Here is an 8,492-nt window from a genome sequence, read left to right on the forward strand (position 1 = left end):
ATCCCAATTTGTGGGAAATTGATCGCAACTGCTGATCCGCCTGTCAACACCCATAAATACGTATGTAAATTAGTATTAATACCCAGAAGTCTGCCACCACGTGGGGCAATAACCATGGCAACCTCCTTGTTTGTAGTGGGGCTGTAGTGATACAATAATCTCACGATACAATATTTTGCTCACGATACGATATATATTGCGATATTCAGCAAACTATACAATTCAATACATTTTTGCGATTTTTTTTGAAAGATTTTAGAGGTACAGATTGATTTTGGTGACATTTTGTGACTGTTATAGAATTGGATTGAATTCATTTAACTGAAAACTGATTAAAAGCACCAACTACACAATACCTGGCTCTGGTTGGACATGGACACAGACTTAAAGTTGACAGCTGGACAAAATGAATCAAAGAAGTTGTGAGAAAACATGTTTTTTTTTATTGAAACAGTACAAACTGTAGCTTACATGCATTTGTAAAGTAAATAAAGTGCACCGAGTACCCTGCTCTGAATAGTTTGATACCTTTTTAACCTTCAGAGGAATCACTCTGAAGGAATCACTCTAAGCCTGATGACCTAACCACTCTCCCGGCGAAGCAAGCAGTGAGTGAGCAAGGTGACAGTTGGATGTTACAATACTTGCGGATGAATATTGAGTTTTTTCTAGGAAAGAAAATATTGATATATATCGCAAAATCGATATTATTACACAGCCCTAGTTTGTAGCAGTATATATTTTTAAAATATTAATATTTATATATTTTATTTAAAAGGTGCTTTCAGGGCACACAAGGTCCCCTCACAAAAGTAAAAATAACAAATTTTAAAGAAAGAAAAAATCCAAATAAAAAAGTAAATAAAAAGATTGTGCAAATGCCTGTTTGAACAGCTGCGCTTTCAGGTAGGATTTAAAGACAGGCAGTGTGTTAGAGAGTCCATTGAATGGGGAAAGTGGACCTTTATTCTAAATAGTAAAATCATGTGCATAAATTGTACATTTACAGAATAGAGATGCTTTCTGTCCATAAAGGCGCATTCACAAAACAGACGGCTCCACTGAAGGATGGCTGATATCTTTCTAATTATACTTACTTATAAAGCATACAAACTTATAAAGCATACAAACTTAAAGAGCTGTGCGATATCGGTACCACACGGCTCTTTAAGTTTTGCTCAGAGCTCCAGGATGATCAGTCTGGGCAATCTAAACGCTAATAAACCATCATCAACATTTCCCAGCAGATCAATATGATCTCTAATCAATTACTCCCTCTGAATCCTTCCATTGACAATGTTCTCCGTCAGAGCCAAAGCGCTCCTCATTTATGCGGCTCACCTTTATGCAGGTACTTGAATATGTGTGATTGTATACACACCTTGATCACCTTAAAAATAATCAAACCTGACCTGTTTGGAGTTAATTTCCTGATCTAACCCTGTTTTCTTTTTAAGTCAGAATGAAATTACCCCACAGATGCATTCCATGTGCTTTGGTGCACAGACCAATCTTTATGAGACAAAAACTGAGGAAAAGTACTATTTACATTCGAGTGAGGTTTTCACATCCTTTTATTTTTATTTTCTTTATTGTGTGCGTATTATGTTATTGTCTGAGGAAAAATTAGGTTTAGTTTTGTTTATGTTTAAACAAAATATTAAAATCATGAAAAAAACATCAGATGTGATGCTTCTTGGTCTAAATAACATTGAATATATCAGATTTCAGTGTATTTTGGTGAGTTTTAACACATAGTTTGATATTGTCCACAGAAAAAGTTTGCGTGGCTGCCTCACATTTTCAAGCCAGCGAAAAGTGTGCATATACTTCAGCAAACTTTGACGTAAATTAAATTTTTATACATGCCGACTTGTGCGTAAAATATGGCGCCGCACATCTTTTGTGCGCACGCACGTTTTATGCATGAGGCCCCAGAACATTCTCCTCTGTCTATGTCATTGATGGTTGTTGCTATGGGCACTATTTTTAGGCAGAGCAGTAAGCAAGCTAGGTGGAACCAGTACTAGTACCTTTTATTTTGAAATATGGGCCATTTGTGTCTAAAGTGCTTCCTCCACTGTAAACACATGTTGAAGCCTTTGTATCGTAACAGGTCTGAAGTTTACAGTATCTTATCTTCTTAAGTTTAATACAATAACTCAAATAACAGCTTTATCACCTAACTCACAAAGTAAAAAATCTACTTTTTTTCTGAAAATCTGGTCATTTTTCCTTTATGTAGAGCACAGCTTGAGGGTATATGCTGATGTTTTCTGAAGGTGTGGTTGTTAGAGAATTTTCGGTATTATCATTTTGTTATTACTTTAGTTCACATTCAGTCTATAGATTGTTGTGATTTTCTGTTTAAAGTGTTCTCTTCCTTATGTGTGTATGTACTGACCTGGAGGTTACGACTGTCTGTTTATCTTCATGTTAGACAGTCAAACTCTGTGGTTCTCAGACCTTAAATTCTTCTTGTGTTAGTTTGACCTAGAGCTGAACTGGGCTCAGACCGTAGATCAGATATCACACCTGGCTGGTTTGTTTAGGTTAGAAGTTTTACGACCTTTGTTGTTCTTCCTGACTGCCCCTTTTGGCTGTTCTGCTTGGACAATAAAACAGGGGCTCGCGTGGAAGGAGATCAGAACTCTCTGTGAACGGCTTGGAGAAGTTGTTGATGGAGACTTCTCCTTTTGCAAAAGCTTGGCTATAAAATTCATATACGTTGTCTGTGGTTCTTTTATATAGGTTCGAGAAAAAGTACCTATCATTTGGTGCCGAAACCCGGGATCTCTCCCTCCCCCGCTGTCAGGCAGAGGAAGACGCGCTGAATCCGTGCACAGCCAGAGTCAACTGAACCTGGAAAGAAAGACCCAGGAAGCAAATTCTTCGCTGGGCCAGCGACGCATGTCCGACTTTGTCTGCCAACGGCGGAGTGACGAGATCCGACTGGACAACCCGAAAACTACAGAAACGTAGGTGAATTTTCAATAAATAAAACATTTTTAGAGGTTTGAGTATCCTTGTATGATGTCGCACTGCTAAAACTCTATTCGAGGAAACCCCATAAGGGTAACTCCTCATGTATATAGGAAGCTTGTTAATACTGTTCTGTTATTACTGTGCTGATATTGGTGTTTTGTCTGCTGCTTTGTTGATGTGTGTGTGTGTGTGTGAAAGAGTAGTGTGAGAGTGATTGGAGGTTTAAATACTGCTCTGTATTTTACCTCATATAAAACAGTGGGGTTAAGCAGCAAACCTCTTGTGGATGCAAAGGAAAGATTCTCCCACTCGAAAGAGTTGAAGTGGAGAATACTACAACAAGGTCTTTTAATTGCTGGCCTACTGAAAAGATCTCCAGTTCATAGGACTCCCTAGGAGTCAACGAACCTGGACTAAATTTAAATAAATAAAAATTTTGAAGCTAAAATTGTAAGTGATTTAAATAATGGAAAAAGAAATATAAAATAGATGGGAAACTAAAAAATTGATCAATGGCAAACAATTGTGGGAATTTTGGAGAGTAGTGTAAAAAAAAAAAGGTAAAAGATAAAAAGCTTGTAGAATCAAATAACTTATTTGTAAGGTCAGAAGGAAATGAAATGGTGTTAACCTGACGGAATGCTTCAGCGGGACAGGGAGAGCAGCTACGGCCGACTGCTCCTCCCCCAACTGCTGCAGCAGCTCCGTCTGCTCCTGTCTCAGTATCAACAGCCTCGTCAGATAATCAGCCGAGTACACCTTTTAATACCTGTGAGGAAGCCACTACTTTGTTTGTAAAACCAGAAGATAATGAGCCCATATTTAGTGCAGTTCAAAATCCTTTCCCAGGCATGCAGGCCGCACTACCCTCAGCTCTTCCAACTCTTACTCCAGCACGAACCCCACCTGCCAAGCTGACCACAGACCCAGTGTCAGTTTTCACACCTTCCAAAATTTACCCTCCTCTTCCAGTCTCTCCACCACCATTATATAATGAAGAGGGTCCAGTTCCAAGTGGTCAGGGACATTCATATGATCTGAGAAAGTACAGAACTCCTCGAGTTATGTACAGTCCTGAAGGGCCAGAACAATATCCAATGATCGAGGTCCCAAATCCTAATCCTAGAGATGGCCAGCTGTCACAAGACTTATATGTTTTTAGACCCTGGACCTTGAAAGAGGCCAGAAAGGCGGTAGAAGGAATAACGCCTGTATCAGAAGATCCCGATAAATGGATAGAAGACATGACTGGATTAATCCATTCATATAGACTAAATGGGGTAGAAGCAGGAGAAACAGCTATGTCCTCATTAGGAAAGGATTGGACAAAAGTGAGGGGAAGTTATACAGGGAAAGTAACTGATAATAATAATATTAATTCCAATTCCATACCCTCCAGGAGCTAACCCTGCTCTCTCTGATGCTTTTAAAGCACAATGGGACCCGTTGTGTGAGAGAGTTAGAACAAATTTTCGTAAAAGGGCAAATTATAGTCATCTGTCAGGAATTAAACAAAAAGTTGGAGAAGACGTGGACGACTTTCGTCTACGATTTGAAAAAGAGTTTAAAGTTCACAGTGGGATCACTTATGATGAAGGACCAGAAAGCGTATATCAACAACAACTAAAAAAACGCTTTAATGTCAAGTTTCCGCCCTGAAATTGAGGGCTGGATCAAAAAATATCTGGTTGAATATGATGCTGCCTCAGTCCCACAGCTGATGACGTGGGCACGTCATGCAGAAAAAGTAGTAAAAAAAAAAAACAAAACAAAAACAGGATAAGATGTTTTTCATCTGGAGGATTTTGGAGAAGTAGATACCTCTGTCTTTTTCCGCGGCTCCTCAAGAGGCCGGGGGAGAAACAGAGGCAAAGAAGGTCACCTTAGGCAGCGACCCCTAAGTCATAAATCAAAGGACAAAGATGTCTGCTGGCGTTGTGGCGGGTCGAACCATCGGGCAAAGGATTGCAAAGCAAAGTTCATACAGGACTATAGGGGTGGCAGATGGGAGAAAAAACAAAAGCCTAACTCTTCAGCATGACTAGACTCTGCCACACCCAAATAAATCATACCACCAGACTAAATTGATGAAATGGTGGACATAAATTCAGCTTGTTACTGTAACGTGTATGCGAAAATCAGCCAGAACCCAAAACGCAGCCAAGACCAGAGATCAGACCAAAAGGTTTATTACTAAATAAAGGGAAAAGGAGGGGGTTCCACAGGGGAGTGGTCACACTGGTGAGTGAGGAGGTGGAGGACCAGAGGGGTCGGGAAGCCAGCTTGGAGAGGGTAGGGTGAAAGGGCAGAGGGGGGCCGCAGGGACTCAGGGAGGAACTAGATGACAGGGACAAAATCCACAAACCAGAGGCCAGTCGTTTACACAGTCCAGGGTCATGCACAGGGGTTTCTCAGGCAAAGTAATCCAATAGACGGCAATCAGGAGGCAGGGTCAGGACCAGGCAGGGTTCAGCAACAGGAGGGCACAATCTTCAGAGCAGAGGGAAAAAGGCAAAAATCAGTGGTCAAAAAACAGGCAGGATCAGGAAACCAGAAGACTACTTGGAACATGGACTAGGCTTGAAAGCTGTGACAGTGGCAACAGACGATCTCGCACTGAGCTGGTGACGAGCAGCTGTTTAAATAGGCAGCAGCACAGAGCAGGTGAGGGTAATGAGTAATCAGCACACAGAAGGTGGAGCTGAAGGGATGAAATCATGACATCACCTCCCCCTCAAGGGGCGGCTCTCGACGCCCCTCTGGGCTGGTCCGGATGCTGGCGGTGGAACTTGCGGACAAGGTCCTTGTCCAGGACAAGGCGAGAAGGAACCCAGGACCTCTCCTCAGGACCATAACCCTTCCAGTCCACAAGATATTGGATGCCACGGCCCCAACGTCGGGAACGCAGTAACCGCCTCACAGTAAAGGCAGGGGCCCCATCAATGAGTCGGGGGGGTGGAGGGTGTCTGGCTGGAGGGCAAAACCTGGATGACATCAGTGGTTTGATCTTGGAGACATGGAAGGTGGGGTGTACCCGTAATGAAGGCGGTAGTTTGAGCCATACAGCTACTGGGTTAACGATCTTAGTAACTGGAAATGGGCCCACAAAACGGGGTGCCAACTTACGGTTCTCTACCTTGATGGGCAGATCCCTCGTTGACAACCACACCCTCTGACCGACCAGGTATCTCGGGGCTTGGGATCTGTGGCGATTGGCATTCCTGGCATAAACTGCAGAAGTCTTGCAGAGAGTAGCTCTGGCCCTTCTCCAAACTCTGAGACAGCGACGTGCTGATAAATGGGCAGCCGGGACCTGGGTGGCTCCCTCCTGAACAGAGAGAATGGGCGGCTGATAGCCATAAACAACATGAAATGGTGACAGACCTGTGGAGCTTGATGGTAATCCATTAATGGCATACTCAACCCAAGGTAAGTTCTGGGACCAGCAACTAGGAGCGTCCATACAAAGGATGCGCAACTTGGACTCAACTTCCTGATTTATCCTCTCTGTCTGGCCATCCGTCTGAGGGTGAAAACCTGAAGAAAGACTGACATCAATGCCGAGAAGGGTGCAAAACTCACTCCAAAAACGGGAAATGAATTGTGGTCCTCTGTCAGAGACAATATTGCGGGGAATGCCATGAAGTCTGAACACCTCTCGAGCCATCACCCTAGCGAGGTCAGGTGCTGAAGGTAACTTGTGTAAAGGAATGAGGTGGGTCATCTTAGAGAACCTGTCAACCACAGTGAGGAGTACTGTGTTACCTTGAGAGGGAGGAAGGCCGGTGACGAAATCCAAAGAGATGTGGGACCATGGTCGATGAGGAATCGGCAGAGGTCTCAGAAGACCAGCTGGAGGACGTCTGGAGGGCTTAACTCTGGAACAGGTGACACATGCTGAAACAAACTCTCGGGTGTCTTTTCTCAGAGTGGGCCACCAGAATCCTGACTGAACCACAGCCAGAGTCTTGGTAATACCTGGATGACAGAAAAGTTTAGAGCCATGACAGAATTGAAGGACCTTAGGTACCATCTCTTCGGGAACAAACAGAAGACCCTTAGGACATTGAGCTGGAGGTGGTTGTTTCCGATGACTCCTCCTGAGCAAGGTCTCTATTCTGGTTAGAGCTAACCTGGTCTTGGAGGGAAGGATGAAGTCATGGTCAACAGAATCAGAAGAGCAGACAGAGGACAGATGAAGTCTTGAAAGGGCATCTGGTTTGACGTTCTTGCTGCCAGGTCGATAGGCCAGAGTGAAGTCAAATCTGCTAAAAAACAGTGCCCATCTGGCCTGTCGTGGGTTCAGTCTCCTGGCTGACTTGAGGTATTCCAAGTTCTTATGGTCTGTCCACACAGTAAAAGGAAGTGTTGACCCCTCCAGCCAGTGCCTCCATTCCTCCAATGCTAGTTTAATAGCTAACAGCTCTCTGTCTCCTACGTCGTAGTTTCTCTCTGAGGCAGAGAGCCGGCGAGAAAAAAAGGCACAAGGATGTAGCCTGGCATCATCTGCAAACCGTTGAGACAGGACGGCTCCAACCCCAGTCTCTGAGGCATCAACCTCCACAACAAAGGGGTTAGACGGATCAGGAAAGCGCAGAATGGGAGCTGAAGTGAAAAGACGTTTCAGCTTACCAAAAACATGTTCTGCCTCTGAGGACCACTGGAACTGAGTCTTGGTGGAAGTGAGTTGATGAAGAGGGGCAGCCACTGAACTGTAACCCTTGATAAAACAGCGATAAAAATTGGCAAATCCAAGAAACCGTTGAAGTTCCCTCCGACTGGATGGTTTGGGCCACTCCAAGACGGCTGCCACCTTAGATGGATCCATGGTAATCCTGCCAGGAGCAATGATAAAACCCAAGAAGGATACAGATGGCTGATGAAAAGCACATTTCTCAGCCTTCACAAATAGCTTATTCTGGAGGAGCCTAAGAAGAACCTCACGAACGTGCTTGATGTGGGTGGGGAGATCCTTGGAAAAAATCAAAATGTCGTCGAGGTATACGAAAACAAATCTGTTTAACATATCCCTTAAGACATCGTTAACCAATGCCTGGAAAACGGCTGGGGCATTGGTGAGGCCAAAGGGCATGACCAGATATTCATAGTGCCCTGAAGGGGTGTTAAAAGCCGTCTTCCACTCATCTCCCTCCCTTATACGGACCAGATGGTAGGCATTGCGTAGATCCAGCTTAGTAAACACCGTACTTCCTTGAAGGAGCTCAAAAGCAGAAGTCATGAGAGGTAGAGGGTACCTGTTCTTGACAGTAATTTCGTTAAGACCTCGATAATCGATGCAGGGCCTAAGAGATTCATCCTTCTTGCCCACAAAGAAGAATCCTGCCCCTGCTGGAGAAGAAGACTTTCTTATAAGACCTGCTTTGAGGGCATCGGAAAGGTATCTCTCCATTGCCTCTCTTTCAGGACCAGAAATGGAATACAATCTGCCCCTGGGTGGGGTGGTTCCAGGGCGGAGGTCAATGGCACAGTCGTACTCTCTATGGGGA

General features: G+C 43.9%; 1 pseudogene; it reads left to right on the forward strand.

The window, feature by feature from the left end:
* The first annotated feature begins 3,455 nt into the window (after positions 1–3,455).
* On the forward strand, positions 3,456–5,503 carry LOC148157537 (uncharacterized; annotated as a pseudogene).
* The last annotated feature ends 2,989 nt before the right edge of the window (positions 5,504–8,492 follow it).

Source organism: Poecilia mexicana, unplaced genomic scaffold, assembly GCF_051168715.1.
Source record: "Poecilia mexicana isolate PSO_F unplaced genomic scaffold, ASM5116871v1 scaffold_10, whole genome shotgun sequence".
NCBI lineage: Eukaryota > Metazoa > Chordata > Actinopteri > Cyprinodontiformes > Poeciliidae > Poecilia > Poecilia mexicana.